The sequence below is a fragment of the Prorops nasuta genome, unplaced genomic scaffold (genome assembly GCF_024137725.1).
Source record: "Prorops nasuta isolate Cenicafe-Biocafe unplaced genomic scaffold, Cenicafe_Pnas_1.2 PNAS00071, whole genome shotgun sequence".
In the NCBI taxonomy this organism is placed as follows: Eukaryota; Metazoa; Arthropoda; class Insecta; order Hymenoptera; family Bethylidae; genus Prorops; species Prorops nasuta.
This window is the reverse complement of record NW_027116868.1, coordinates 148,121-164,987: the sequence shown is the minus strand read 5'-3', so window position 1 is coordinate 164,987 and position 16,867 is coordinate 148,121.

The window sequence follows — 16,867 nt, the reverse complement described above, 5'->3', positions numbered from 1 at the left end:
ATCTGGAGTAGCTTCTGCAGGGCTGGTTTCCTGGGAGTTGGTAGTAGTTCCAATAAAAGCAATGATGTTAGAGCCTCGAATAGTTCAGTGCGCGGTGAGGAGAAGGTGTGCAGAGCTTCTACGTGTACGGTATTGGTTTCTGTTCGCCATCCCGGTTTCAGACGGAGAATACCATTTCCTGTAAGGATTTCCGAATCCTGTAAAATTCCTTCACAGTCCACTCGAAGTTCCTCATTGGATGCTAGGGAGTAGAGCCAACTTCCCGGGGTTTCCAGCTGGGTTCAGTAACTGCCCGAAGAGGATGCTGTGCGTGCATCACACTGGTCCCAAATTGTAGCCTCATGATGTAATAGGAGACGTATTTCGCACTCCTTATTGAAATGGATCGGGCGGAGCGGAGGGCCGGAAGGGTACAGGAAGATGGTTTTCTTGTGGAAGCAAGGCGCCAGTTGAACTCGGGAGAGGAAGGAATAGTATTTAGCGGGGGAGGAGACACAAAGGTAGGGTTGGAATGGTTGAATGAACATGGATAAGGTGCGATTGGACTCATAGTTTGAAGTATGGGATAGGGGTGAGTTCTGTAGATGTGGTGATATTCGTTGGCCAGAAGGAGAACCTCGAGGATGATGATCAGGGAGCCTTGCTGGCAGCGTACGAGGATTCGAGAAAGGTCTTGAATGTTCTCCATGTGTAGGTCAATATCATTGAAGGGTAGTGCCAGTTTGGTTTCCTGCACAGCTTCTTTCAGCACCCGAAAGAGGTTATCAGGGGAGAAGATGGCGGGGTGAATAGATCCTTGTCGGGCCAGTTGGACCTGATGTTCAATTCCCGAGAGCCATCTCTCATAGGTGTCAACGAAGGCTAGTCGTTCGAGGTCCTCATCTCTCTTGTTAAAGGCTGCTGCAAGTTGAAGGGTTTGATTTTGCAGTGCTTGGGTGGATATGGTAAGATTTGTGATGTGGCCGTGTAAGTTGGCAAATTCCGACCGGACGATGTGGGTCTGGTTTTCTAGAAGCTGGGCTGTTCGAACTCCCTTTTCTTGAAGCTTTGCCATTTCGGAAAGGTAATATTGCCCGTCTTTTTCGGTAAGGCTACCGAAAAGATTTTTGGAGAGCCCTCCGATGAAGCTCAGAGGGGCCGATCGGCGGGGACGGCTAATTTGTTGTACACCCATACCCTGATGGAGGATGTTGTTGTACTATTGGGTATCATTTATGCGATGAAAAATGGCAGCAGCTTTTTCTCTTCCAATGCAGTTCCCAACCAGTCTGCAGGAGATTTGGTATGCCCGCTTAATGGCTGCTGGATCAGGTTGGTGGGCTATTAAGTTCTGGATGTCAAGAGTACTAGCTATTCGCCATTGCTTGGAAGAGTACTAAAGACTTGCAATTTTCTCGAAATAAACTCCGGGATTATGACGTAAGCGGGTGATTTCATAGTGGGGGGAAGCAGGTGTCTCGGTGAAAATGTTGAAGAGGCACAGGATGAAGAGCATAGTGAGATCTGGGCTCAGATAAGTTGCAAAGGTTGGTGTTGGCAGTGTTTCTCGTCCTGGCGGATGGTTGGCCGAGGATTGTAGCTGGAGCCAGCAGATCCACTGTTATAGATCGGGCGGGACCACAGATTCGTCTAACTCGGAAGGTTAGGGCGAAGTCCTTGATTTATGAAGAAAGAGAAAACTGTTTCGGATTCTTGGCTATAATAACAGAGGAGGTTTGGTTAAAAACAAAAATTTGATCCTCGTTATAATCGGGTGATACTGGCCTAGAAGGCCTTACTAAATTAGTGATAAGCTGAAGAACTATAGTTTATTCCTTCCCCACACCTATAATAACCTTTGACTTCCTATATTACGTTTCGGATTTACCCGAAATAGAATTGTATTGAGTCTGCGCCTTTGCTGCACTATAACCAATTTGTGATATAGTCTGTAACGTAGGGGTCTGTTCCCTGTATTTCCAACCCCAGTATAGGTTATTTTAGTAATAAGTAGAATAGCTAGAAATAAGAAATTATAAGAAAGGTGTTGAATTGGCTGTTTCGACACCGGGACTTCCGGTCACTTAGCGGAGCACGAAGCTCGAGATCGTTGCTCAATGCTGACACCCGAAATTCCCGGCTGGGTGCGTCAATGCTCGGACGACGATCAACGACCCGACCTAGTGAGACGCAGGCTGGAAGAGGTTGCGAGACACAGGAGGTCTTGCACCACCCCCCTCCCCCCCCAAATTTTCGCATTTATAATCAGCACCGACCGACCAAATTTCAGTTATCCTGTGCATTTCGCTGCCGCGAGTCGCGTCCGAACATTACGGAGCAAATAGCTCAACACCTTTCTTCGCCCGGCCAACGAAGTGCTGGTAGTCTAAGTCTTAATTGAAACTCGTACATCCGCGAACTTTAGAAATAAACTCACTACGATTTAAAACTACAATCTCTTACAACGACCACAGCCGTCCAGAAATTAGCCTACTTCTCACGACAACCACTGCCACTACACAACAAGCTGAACCGTAAGACCAAGCCGAAATATCATTGCCAGTCAGACAAATCTGAGCTCAAACGAAGAGACAATTTCTCTTCTATTTAAATTACCACGAATCCCGCTGACCTTGTCGATCTTTCGCCGCTCGAAGATAGACGTTTCGATTGTATCGTCGGCTCTGTTAACGCAATTCAGCAGTGTCTCTCCTGACCCAATTATATTTGGGAGCCATTTGAGCTACGCCGCTTTGCTGACGCAGCGCCTAACGTAACAAACTGGTGACAGCGGTGGGATTCCTCGAGTTTTTTGTTCTTTATATATATACTCTTGGTATGAGCCATTGATTTGCTGACAGCAATTCGTACTATCATTTATCTTTCTTTTACAATTAGCATCCCATATGCCGCCACCCACTGTCCTACAAGGCAGTGCACCTCCATCTCCTTTCAACGCAAACCATTCACTTGTCCGATCTCCACCTTCCACCATGACGCATAACCCATCATATTCTGCCCTTAACAACACTACGCAGGTCGCGGATGGCTTAAACACCACCTCGGGGCCGTACTCCCCAAGGGGGGAGGCGGCCATGATCCTGAGTTCTGTACCCGAATTCGACGGTTCATTCGAGCACCTCAATTATTTTATCGAACGTCTCGAAAATGGATATTCCGTGATGTCCGATGCTTGTCGGGCCGAAATCCTACCGGTCGTGAAGGCCAAACTCACGGGTCCGGCACGAACTAGTATCGCGGGCTTAAACCTCGCCGATTTCCGAGAGTTTATAGCACATCTCCGCGCCAAATTTAGCCCTCCCCAGACTTATGTTTCCCTTGTCACTCAGTTAGGGGCCCTCGAAATGGGACACAATGAACCAGTCCATGATTATATAGGACGTACCGGAAAATTACATACAGCCCTTCTGGCTGCCTTCAAGAGCACATTCGGGAGAGTAGCCGCTGACGCCTGCCGTGAGACACATGAGGCACAGGTGGTAGAGTATTTCCTCAATGGGCTGACCAAAGATCTGTTTGTAGCAGTGGCACACAGACAGCCCGGTACATTGAGAGACGCTTTCGATTACGCCCGTGTGGCTAGCTTCCACATAACGCAACGCGAGGTTAGGAAGGCCTCATCCGCCTACTCCAGCTACCCGGCTCATTATCCTAGTCCTTCCCCGCATTCGTATCCAGCTGTTCCGAGATATCCACAAACCCCCCTTCCTTACTCCATCCCCTCTCCCTCTCCTTCTTATCATTTACCTGCCACCACCCCCACGTACCCGGTGTGCCCTTGTCATCCGCCGTCGGGTATGGCCCCTACCGCACCTCCGCGGCCTAGAGACCCCTATAATCCCGAAGCATTTTGCACACATTGTCGACGACCTGGTCACGTCCTCGCTAACTACAGATCGGTATCCAGATCCTCGGGGCCGGTAATTGCCAATTTGACAGCTACAGAAGAGCCAGCAGATTTAAACTCCGCCTAGGCTCGACTGAAAGCCGCGTCTTCGAGCCCTCCGAGCAAATCGCGACCGTTAGTCTCCTCCGGAGACCATCCCCGATGGCCAATCCAAAACCACGGGACCCCAAACCTCGGGTATACTATACCCCCGCCATATCTGTAGTCCTCAAAAACGTACCGCAGCTGAATATCGTCGAGGGAACATTCCTATGTGATCCTGGCTGTGAAGTCAACATAATCCAGACCCAGTTTATACGACCAGATACTCCTCGGACACCGCCGGACATAAAAGGGGTCCAGGACTTACATTCAGTCACTGCATTTATAGGATCTACCGATCTCGGTCCTAACGACGGCAACTACGCTTTTCAAATCGTCCCCTATCTCTCATTGCCTTATGTCGGCGTATTGGGAGCTCCATTCCTTAATCAAGCCGGAACTCAAATTTCATACACGATGTACACTCTGGTTACGGAAAATCGACCCATTCACCCATTGCGCTTCAAAAATGCTGACACGATGCAGAATATAAAACAAGGAGAACCGGTTGAAGTCCCGCGAACACCGTCAATTTCCGCGTGTGTAGCCCAGGATCCAACCACCATTCCCTGGCCCTTCGATTGTGAAGCCGAACCCCCCTCTCACTCTGAGGCAGTGGTCCATCGTCCTTTGCCCTATGAGTACGAGCCTGGGTTCCCGGAGCCCCTGAACCAATCCGAAAGGATCCACCAACTAGAGACCTACTTCCGAGATTTGGACAGCCCTTCTTCAGAAGATCATTCTCCCCTGCGCGAGCTCATCCGGGAGTACTCGGACCTTTTCTACATAAAGGGTGACAAGCCAAATCCCGAGGATCGCACCGGAGTTCTACACGAGATCAACACACCCGGTTGACGGTCATTCAAGGTCCGCCAATACCCCATCGAGCAGAGCTTGCACGAGGAGGTGCAGAAACAAGTCGATGCCCTGATCGAGAACGGGATAGTGGTCCCCTCTATATCACCATATAATTCTCCCCTCTGGATCGTACCAAAGGCTCCGGACTCAAAAGGGAACAAGAGATGGCGCCTAGTCACGGACTTCCGAAAACTTAACGAACAGACCGTGGGCGACGCCTACCCGTTGCCAATAATCACCGATAGTTTGGATAAGCTAGGAGGATCTAATTACTTTTCCGTATTCGATCTCGCCAGCGGTTTCCATCAAATACGAATGCACCCTAAAGACCAAGCAAAGACCGCCTTCTCTACACCTAAGGGACATTATGAATATACTCGCATGCCTTTTGGTTTAAAGAATGCACCGGCCACTTTCCAGCGATTGATGAACCAGGTCCTCGCTAAACTACAAGGACAGAGTGTGCTCGTCTATCTTGACGACATCATAGTGTTCACGAGAACCATCGACGAACACGTGGATATGTGCCGCCAACTATTTGATCAACTGAGACAGCACGGCCTCAGACTACAGACTGACAAGTGTCAATTCCTTAAAAGCCAAATTGCCTACCTTGGGCATATAGTCAGCCGCGATGGAGTACAACCACATCCTGGAAAGCTCAAAGCCGTGCGAGAATTCCCGGTTCCCCAGAACGCTACCAACATCAAGCAATTCTTGGGACTGGCCGGTTACTACCGCCGATTCATACCAAATTTCGCCGAACGAGCTAAGCCTATGACTCGTCTCCTAAAAAAGGGGGTCGCCTTTAAATGGACCGAGGAAACCCAAGCTAGTTTCGAAGACTTAAGAGATAAACTGTGTGAAGCTCCCGTACTAGCCTATCCAAACTTTCAAGAACCCTTCATTGTGACGTGCGATGCCTCAGACTACGCCATCGGAGCCATTTTAAGCCAAGGCAAGCTAGGCCAAGATCACCCCATCGCCTACGCATCTCGAACTCTACATGACCCCGAAACTCGATACTCAACCTCAGAGAAAGAAGGGCTTGCTGCAGTTTATGCCTTGAAGGAATTCCGACATTACATTTATGGACGAAAATTTACCCTGGTTACCGACCATCAGCCACTAGTATGGCTAAGCAAGACCATTGACCCAACGAACCGCATACAACGATGGAAACTCTGTACCGAAGAATTTGATTACGAAATCATTTATCGGAAGGGCAGCCTGAACGAAAATGCTGACGCGCTCTCGCGCAATCCAGTACCTCTCGCTTTGCCTTTAGTAGTTAAGGATCCTCTTTACCTTCCAAGGATTAAGAAACCCGAGCCTGACCATTCCACACTAGGTTCAAGAATCCGCGATCTGCGGCCTCGAAGGACTTGCGCTCGCGTCAACTACGCCGAGCCTGACACGTCCGACGAGGCAGAGTTCTCCGATGAAGAATCCCCTGTCAGAGAAGAGGTCCCCGCTAGACCCTCCATGCTTCCGAGCCTTATGCATGAAGTAACCCTCGAGGATAATCTAGACCTAGACGACCAAGAAGAACCGAGCATCCTGCTTGAGACCAGCGGAGAAGATTTTACACCGCTCAACGATAAGGAGATAAGCTACCTACAGGAGATTAGCTCCAGCCCCGAACGCGAATTGGACAAGGGTGGGCCTCCCGGCAAAGAAATTGCCCAACTTGAAGCCATGTCCCCTCCCCATTCTTCACACTCTCCATCCGGACTACCAGGATTGAGGCCCATTGCACGATCCACCATGCTACCGCAGGATATTCACCAGGATAGCGAAGAAGAAACCGACTCCGAAACAGAACTAAATACCACCGTCGTGAACACAACTAAGATTTCACCAGCAATCCCTAATTCATTCGACGTCAGTCTGACTGCTGACCTACAAACCATTGAGCCTGCCTCGGCTCCCAGCGACCGACGACCACCACTCTACAACAACAATATCAGTATAACACCCTTCACCCTGGCTCGCGAATCCGATCATCTAGTTCATTTGATAGCCAGTGATTGCACCTTTCAAGACGCCGTCAGTCGTATGCTAATAGAAACGGGAAGATTAGACTTGGAGGAGGTGCGGAAGACTTCCCTAGTCCCGAACTCCTCACATACTTTTCCCTATAAAACTCACTTCATCCTTCTGCTAGTAACACACCAGCAAGAACGTCTCCCTCCAAGCCACGATGAAATTGGTCTAGCCCTGAAGACCCTGTACGATCAAGTAAAATCTTTAGATTTAAAGTCTTTCCGCATATCTCCGTTTAAATTTGGAGCGTGCCGAGTCACAGATCGCTACCTGAGCTCTGTGCTGAGTAAGACATTCCTGGACTCTTCCATGAAGATAACGATTTGCAACGGAGACATAATAGAGCCTCCCGCATCTGTACGCCTACAAATCATCTTAGACTATCATGGAGGCCTCATTGGGGGCCATAAAGGAGTGACAAAGACATACCACAGAATTCGGGAACATTACGACTGGCCGGGGTTACACAAGGACGTACAACGCGTAGTACGAGCTTGTGAAGACTGTCAAAAGCAGAAGCTAGTAAGGGTTAAAACTCGCCTGCCTATGCTTATCACGGATACTCCTAGCATACCTTTCGATAAAGTAGCTCTGGATACTGTAGGGCCCTTGCCCATCACACTCTCGGGAAATGTACATATCCTAACTATGCAGTGTAATTTCACCAAATACTGCCTTGCCGTGGCCATTCCAAATATACGTGCGGTAACCATCGCCGATGCGTTGGCTCGTCACTTCATTACCTTGCATGGAAAACCACGCGCTATACTCACTGACCGTGGTACAAGTTTCTTAGGCAAGCTGATAAAACACCTTACCCGGCTTTTTGATATAGAGCACCTCGCAACATCAGGTTATCGACCACAGACCAACGGGTCTTTAGAACGTAGCCATATAGTACTCATCGACTACCTCAGACACACCATCCCGCGGCACTGCGCCTGGAACCACTTCTTACCCTTCGCCATGCATTCTTATAATAACTCCGTGCATGAAGCAACCGGGTATACCCCATACGTACTTGTCTACGGCAGGAAAGCTGGTTCACCCCTAGCGGTAGGTCCTATTGAAGACTTACCTACTTTCGACTCCTATTCCACCGAGCTAAAACAACAACTTCAGGTCGTTCAAGAACTCGCTCGCGAACGGGAAATCAAAGCCAAGGAAAAATCCAAAGAATACTACGACCGCAAAGTTAATCCCGTGACATTTCATCCTGGAGACTTAGTCTATGTGCTGAAAGAACCTAGACTACATAAATTCGACCCCCATTACGTTGGTCCCTACCGAATCGACGCCGTGACACCTCAGCATAACGCTGTTCTGATAACCGAAGACGGGAAACGTTTCACTAAACATCTCGACAAGCTAAAACCAGCCCATATTCTTTCGTAAAAAAAAAAAAAAAAAAAATTTCTACTCTATTTGTTTTTAAGTCAAACCCCTTCTGTTGTTACAGCTCACAATCCAAAACAGTTTTCTCTTTCTTTACAAATCAACGACTTAGCCCTTAACCTCCCGGGTTAGGCGAACCATTAGTCTTGCCGGCCCATTATAGCGGATCCGCTGGCTCCAGCTACAACCCTCGATCAACTATCCACCAAGACAAGGGACACCGACAACGCCAACCTCTGCAACTCACCTGAGACCAGAACTCACCATGATCATCATCTTGTGCCTCTTCACCCTTTTCACCGAGACACCTGCTTCCCCCCACTACGAAATCACCCGCTTACGTCATAATCCCGGAGATTATTTTGAGAAAATTGCGACTCTTCAGTACTACTCCAAGCAATGGCGAATCGCTAGTACTCTCGATATCCAGGGCTTACTAGCCCACCAACCTGACCCAGTAGCCATTAATCGAGCATACCAAACTTCCTGCAGACTGGCTGGGAACTGCATCGGAAGGGAAAAGATCGCGGCCATCCTACAGCGCATAAATGATACCCAACAGTACAACAACATCCTCCATCAAGGTATGGGTGTACCACAAATTAGCCGTGCCCGCCGATCGGCTCCTCTGAGTTTCATCGGAGGGCTCTCCAAAAATCTTTTCGGTAGCCTTACCGAAAAAGACGGGCAATATTACCTTTCCGAAATGGCAAAGCTTCAAGAAAAGGGAGTTCGAACAGCCCAGCTTCTAGAAAACCAGACCCACATCGTCCGGTCGGAATTTGCCAACTTACACGACCACATCACAAATCTTACCATATCCACCCAAGCACTGCAAAATCAAACCCTTCAACTTGCAGCAGCCTTTAACAAGAGAGATGAGGACCTCGAACGACTAGCCTTCGTTGATGCCCATGAGAGATGGCTCTTGGGAATTGAACATCAGATCGAACAGTATCACTCCAGCGTACTACTTCTAGTAGACGCCGTCCTACTGGCCCGCCAAGGATCTATTCACCCCGCCATCTTTTCCCCTGACAACCTCTTTCGGGTACTGAAAGAAGCTGTACAGGAAACCAAACTGGCGCTGCCCTTCAACGACATCGACTTACACATGGAGAACATTCAAGACCTCTCCCGACTCCACGTACGCTGCCAGCAAGGCTCCCTGATCATCATCCTCGAGGTTCCACTTCTGGCCAATGAATACCACCACGTTTACCGAACTCACTCCTACCCCATGCATCAAAATCATGAACCAAATCACACCTTATCCATGTTCATCCAACCATCCCAACCCTACCTCTGTGTCTCCTCCCCCGCTAAATACTATTCCTTCCTCTCCCGAGTCCAACTGGCACCGTGCTTTCACAAGAAAACCATCTTCCTGTGCCCGTCCGGCCCTCCGCTCCGGCCGATCCGTTTCAATCAGGAGTGCGAGGTAGGCCTCCTATTACATCACGAGGCTACAAATTGGGACCAGTGCGATGTGCGTCTGGCGGCCTCTTCGGGCAGTTACTGGACCCAGCTGGAGACCCCGGGAAGTTGGCTCTACTCCCTAGCATCCAAAGAGGAACTCCGAGTAGACTGTGAGGGAATGATGCAGGATTCGGAAATCCTTACAGGAAATGGTATTCTCCGCCTGGAATCGGGATGTCGAGTAGAAACAAATACCGTGCGCGTAGAGGCCCTGCATACCATCTCCTCAGCGCGCACAAAACACTTCGAGGCTTTAACATCATTACCTCTACTGGAGCTGCTACCAACTCCCAAGAAACCAGCACTGCAGAAACTACTCCAGATCCATCCAATCCTGCAGCAGCCCCTCACGGATTGGGCCCACAGCTCCAATAGCATAGCCCTCAAGGACATCGAGCATCAAGCCCAGGACCTTCAACGCCAGGACGACTTATTTCAAACATCTCACACCATCACCTACGCTTCATCAGGAACTCTCCTTCTCATCATTATAGCCTTAAGCGTAGTTCGAATAGTAAAATTAAGGGCGTCCGGCGCTGGGACTTTGGAAAAGGTAACCACTGCCATCACGGTTCAGAGCCCACCAACAACACAGACTGAACAAACCCCGATGCTACCAGCATGTACTGTCAGCGTCCCACCGGTCCAAATGGCGTCACACATACCCATGCTATAATACGTTCCAGCACCACGGCCGCCCTTTAATCGCCGAGACTCCCTATCTCTGTGAAAGAAAGGTACAGGTAACCGACCCCTGTGTTTTTCTTTTTCAGCGGAACATTAACCCGCCTCGGATAATGTCCCATTTAAGGGGGGAGGTGTAACGTAGGGGTCTGTTCCCTGTATTTCCAACCCCAGTATAGGTTATTTTAGTAATAAGTAGAATAGCTAGAAATAAGAAATTATAAGAAAGGTGTTGAATTGGCTGTTTCGACACCGGGACTTCCGGTCACTTAGCGGAGCACGAAGCTCGAGATCGTTGCTCAATGCTGACACCCGAAATTCCCGGCTGGGTGCGTCAATGCTTGGACGACGATCAACGACCCGACCTAGTGAGACGCAGGCTGGAAGAGGTTGCGAGACACAGGAGGTCTTGCACCACCCCCCCCCCCCCCCAAATATTCGCATTTATAATCAGCACCGACCGACCAAATTTCAGTTATCCTGTGCATCTCACTGCCGCGAGTCGCGTCCGAACATTACGGAGCAGATAGCTCAACACCTTTCTTCGCCCGGCCAACGAAGTGCTGGTAGTCTAAGTCTTAATTGTAACTCGTACATCCGCGAACTTTAGAAATAAACTCACTACGATTTAAAACCTACAATCTCTTACAACGACCACAGCCGTCCAGAAATTAGCCTACTTCTCACGACAACCACTGCCACTACACAACAAGCTGAACCGTAAGACCAAGCCGAAATATCATTGCCAGTCAGACAAATTTGAGCTCAAACGAAGAGACAATTTCTCTTCTATTTAAATTACCACGAATCCCGCTGACCTTGTCGATCTTTCGCCGCTCGAAGATCGACGTTTCGATTGTATCGTCGGCTCTGTTAACGCAATTCAGCATTATCTCTCCTGACCCAATTATACTTGGGAGCCATTTGAGCTACGCCGCTTTGCTGACGCAGCGCCTAACGTAACAAGTCTGTAAGTTCGTATAGTGTGAATGTCTGTGTGTGGTTAAGTAACGAAACAAGGAGAGAATGTTTGCGGTCGAGGAGTAGAGAGGATAAGAGATTTGCTCGTTTTGGAGTAGGGCATGGATAAGGCAGTTCCGGATTCGTCAGTAAGAAAGAAATTAGGCTGTTCAAGGAAGATGTTTGGCTGCGAATTTATGGCAATGAGTGAGAAGAAGACCATATACCGGGTGACTCATCTGGACCATATCATCTATAGTATGTGCGAGAAAGTCAAGCCTCGCTCAGGTGGAAAAAGTATAGCTAACACGACAGAGTCGATAGCTCCACCAATCACGTTGTCTCGACTACGATACGTGATATTAATCGGCCAATACCGCTGAATTAATTGATAATATAGAATAGTCCAGGATGAGGGGGGGAGAGGTCCGAGGAAAGGAAGCTGAAGAGAGCCGTGATATGACTCGCTTTCTTCCGACTGATGCTTCGAAGGGAAAGGACGTGACTGATAGAAGATCATCGAGAGAAACAAATGGAGGCTAGAAAGTGCCCTCGAGGACTGGCTCTCTCCCGACTATCCCTTTGAAGGCAGCGGATGTAGCAATCAGGACGCCAGTTTGTACGTGTGAAACCAGGAGGAGAGAGATGGAGCAGAGGAATACACAGGAGTAGCAACTGGAGGCAGGATAGCGAGGACGAGGTGCCTACGAATGGACCTGCGGCCATTGATGCCAGAAATGATTTTTTTTCCAAAAAAACAGTTGAACAGAGGGGGCATGCACACAACGATAAATACCCCTATGCGTGTGATTAGCCACTTTTATGCCGATTCGGGCAACTTCGGCTTTAGAGAAGGACAGCGACATTTACTACGTCACTCTACATACACTAGTCTACGGCATATGCGTGTGAGCTGCTTGCGTCATCGAATACCGGGAGACTAACACATATGTATGATCCATCCGTGAGAGCCCTCCCAAAGTATAGCAAGTGTCAAATTCTCGTGTTCATAACCTATATCAACCTGTTCGAATGTTTCAAGTGAGTAAAGTGTAGTGAAGTGAAATGTCAAGTGTGGATAATAAAGAAGATTGTGGGGAATCTTCATCGAGTATGACATCCACAGGAAAATTATGAATTATTCTGTAAAGTTTTTGGTGTTTGATTCAACTTTTTCGTTTTTGTAGGTTATTTTAATGGAAGGGTTTTGGTGGGTAGGTGTGGAATAGCCGTAAATCCTGTTGAGTGTCGAGTTTGGATTTAATATTCCAAATAACTTGACCTCTCCAGGTCGGCAGCAAGTCCCACACTACCCGTGCAAAGGATCCCTGTATCGTTTGCGCGGGTGAACATGAGTTTTCCCTGCCATTCTAATTAAAAGAAAAAAAAAAAAAAAAAAAAAAATCTTATAATTGGAATAATGCTTATGGATACTGAACCCCAGTTAAAGTGGACGTTCATAAGGACTCGACCAAAAGAAGAGATGGTTCAACTGGAAACAAGGATTCTTCGAAGAATGAACTGCTGAATAGTGGATTCTTCCAATTTGCTGTCAAAGTGTCCAGAGTATTAGTCTGCAAACAATGTACAATACTCATGGATTTGCCATCGGCCTGGAAATGGAGATAATGGAGAGAAGTTGCCTTGTTATAATCCATTAATCCAAGGATGTGGAAACATCCTTATGGTATTGATGGATTTAACAATATGAGCACCAGTGACAACAGTAGATGGACAAATCATTTTAAGGTAATCCAGTCATACGTTTGTACATCCAATCTTATTTCAACAGGAACACGCGCTGAATCTACTCCAATTGTGGCATCTGGTAGCATGATTCCAATAATGATTGGTAGTTTGCTTACTAAATCATTTTCCTATAAAAAATTTCCTGTTTCCTCCCTGCCTCATGACCATTAATCAACGGCAGATACATGTTACAATAATAAGGTATATTTTTCAAAACTGTCATCTTGAGTGTTACATATAAACAAGTAAAAGATAGTTCATTCTTAATTACCGTTGCATTGTAACTTATAAATCTGTATTTGCAGAAGCTGCGGGTCACTGCAACATCAAGATTCCATTATGTGGTTGGAATATTGCTTGAGGATTCTGAACACCAGTTGAAGTGGACGTTCATAGGGATTCAACCAAAAGAAAAGAGATGGTTCAACTGGCAGCAAAGATTCTTCGCAAAATGTAATCGTAAATGGTGATTGCTGCCAATTTGCTTTCATAGTTTTAAAGATAAATTGTATAACCAATACTCTCGCAGCTATCACCTCTCTTGAGATTGAGAAAATGCAAACAAGTTTCTAATATTTGAATAATTTAATTTTACACTTGTTAAAGAAATATTATGTATGTATACTCTTTATAAATAATGAATTAAATTATTATATGTTTCAGTTAATTTAATATTTTCATTAAAATCTGATAACATATATAATTGTAATCTCCAACAGCATGTTCACGCGAAGTGTTGATATTTTGAGTGAAATACATGAATATTATGAGTATATTTGAATTTTACTGATGAATTAGCGAAAATTGTATTTTTATTATATCCATGTTACATCGCTTCATTTTCCTTCGCCATTAGCATCACCATTATTTTTTTTTGATTTTAAAATTGCACCAGTAACTCATAAAAATAGTTAACAAATTTTCAATTTTGTTATTTTTTGAAAAATTCACTGTAATTTAATTAATAAAATAGATTAATATTTAAATAATTTTGTTTCTAAACTTGATAAATAATTATCTATTATTAATTGGATCATCGGGATCATCTGCATCTTCGTTATTATCATCTATTGGATTTATGGTTAATGCATTTTTAATGATCCTTTCACTTGCCTTATATAAGTTTTTAGAATCCATTAAGGCAATATGTTTCTCCGATAATTCTATATTTATAGCTTTACGTTTCTTAGCTTTTAGAGCACTATTAAAAACGCAAGCAGTGTTTCCAGAATCTGCTGATAATCTGTTACGTTTTCTGGTTTTTAAATCACTTAATACAGAAAAAGTTCTTTCTGGATCAGCGTTTGAATGTGGAAGACATTTTACTTTTGATAATAGTTTTGACAAATTAGGGCAATTTTTGCTTCCATTAACATCAATTTTTAAAATGTTTTTCCACATGTCATCAAAATTTAATTGTGACAAGTTAACTTTTTCCTCATCTGTTATTTTATTATACAATGAATCCCATTCTTCCTTTAATTTTGTTTCATCATAATCACCTAATGATTTTGCAATTAAAGAAATATCGTCAAACGATTTTTCTCTATCGCACTGTTGTAAAGCTATATCCGCTTTTAATACTGTTAATTTTTTTAAAAATTCATCATTGAATGGTAATCTTTTTTTAATTTCTTTTACAGCTGTTAAATAAAATTGTAAACAGTGCTTCCTTACATCAATTACAATGTCTTTTCGTCCCTCTTTTTCTAATTCTGTGAGATATTTTTCACACTCTGGTCCTAAATATATTTCTTCGATATTCTTTATATTATGTTCATCAGACAATCTTATGTTTTCTGTAAGATAATTTATTAGTGGTGTTTTCAAATAATTAATACATAAATCTTTTAATAGTTGAACAGATTTATCGTATATTAAATGCACCCTTGTTTCACGAGTTTAAAAATATGCACTAAATGAATTGAAATAATTTAGTACGAGTTTTAGAAACAAAAAATAAGCTTTAGTATCCACATTCTCTACTGTGGATAATAAATTTTTGGCAGTTTTACTATTTTCAGAAACAACAATTTCTCGTAAAAAATTTACGATGGAATTCCAAGAAGTTAATATCCTTTCAATACATTCATATCGTCAAAGCCAACGTGTATCACACAACTTCAAAATTTTTTTATTTTTTTCTTGAAAAGCTGTAGAAAATTCTTCGTAAATGGCAGACCGTTTTGGACTGCTCTTTACATAATTTCAAATTTTTTTCATAAAATCTTCGCAAAAATCTGGAATTTTGCTACATGCAGCATTTGCCGCTAATGCCAAAGAGTGACAAATGCATGGAAAGGTTTTTAGATTTTTACATCTTGCTTCCAATTTTGTTTTAAAACTGGAATGTTTACCTATCATGACTGAAGCATTGTCACAAGCTAATCCAATTATATTTGAAAAAGAAATTCCCATTCGAAGCATTTCCTTTTCGAAATAATCAAATAGTTTCTCTGCACAACAATCTTTTGCATCGATATCTATCAATTTTAATAATGTACACTGAACATCTAACGTAGTAGAGTCTACGTAACGAACGAAAAATGTCATCCATTTCTTATTCGTAATATCACTTGTTTCGTCAATGAAAACAGAAAAATTGTTTTCTTTTATATTTTCAGCAATGCTCTCAGTTTCAATTGGGCATAGAACGTTAGAAATTATTTTTGTACATTTCGTTCTACTTATACTTTGTAATACATTGCTATCTTTTCCAATTTCTTTAAAGAAATTTAAAATATCATTAGCAGCATTAAAAGGTATATTTTTTTCGGTCATTAATGCAGCAAATCTTATTTCAGCAGACTTTTTTCTTTCATCGAAAGAACAAGCTGTCTGTTCAAGGTTTTCAATATTATCCATATTATTTTCTGGTAAATTGCTCTTATGATTTTTTGATCGAGCATGTTGAGTTATGTTGGATAGTCCACTTTTACAAGTCTTATTGCAAACTCGGCAATAAAAATAATTGTCATTATTAGGTATATTGCGTAACCATAATTTAAACTCAGATATTTCTAGCCAACTTAGGTGAAATTTGTGACGACTTTCTTTATTTTCATTGTGCGAAACAGTGCCTCAAGTTGGCTCCGAACCTGTGGTCAGAAAGGAAGGCCTTATTCTAAAATAAAGTATTCAAAGCCAGGTTATGTGGTAAAAGAGTTTTTATTTAATAAATAAAATATATACAAAAGTTTACACTAATTTTACAAAAGAACCGCTAAGTTAAAATAATCGACTTCCTAGGGAATTTGTCGTCGTCAAATTTCTAGGGAATTTCGGTAAACGAAGTTTCCCAAGAACCCCAGAGACTAGAATTCCCCAGAAAGGAGCGCGGACTTATAAGCTCCCGGACTGGACAATTTCCCTAGGGTATTCCCTAGTAAAATCCCCAGCCCCGGGAGGAAGCGAAGTTGGAGAAGTGGTTTTAGGGAAGGGGAAGTCCCCTTGCCCTTCGGCCGCCTTCTCCAAGAGCTCTAGTGGCTCCGAGCCACCCCAACCCCTAGGGTGAATTCTACCCCTCCCACTACCCGACTCGTCGAGAGCCCTGGACTTGGGGGTCGGAACACTGGGTCCGAGGTAGTCCTCGGAGGCAGTGTGGAGGGGAAGGAGAGGGTTGAATTTCTCCCGGGCAGTCCCCGGAGAAATCTCCCTTAAGGAGGGAGGAATGTGCCGCAGAGGGGTAGTCCCCTCTTGGTAGGCAGT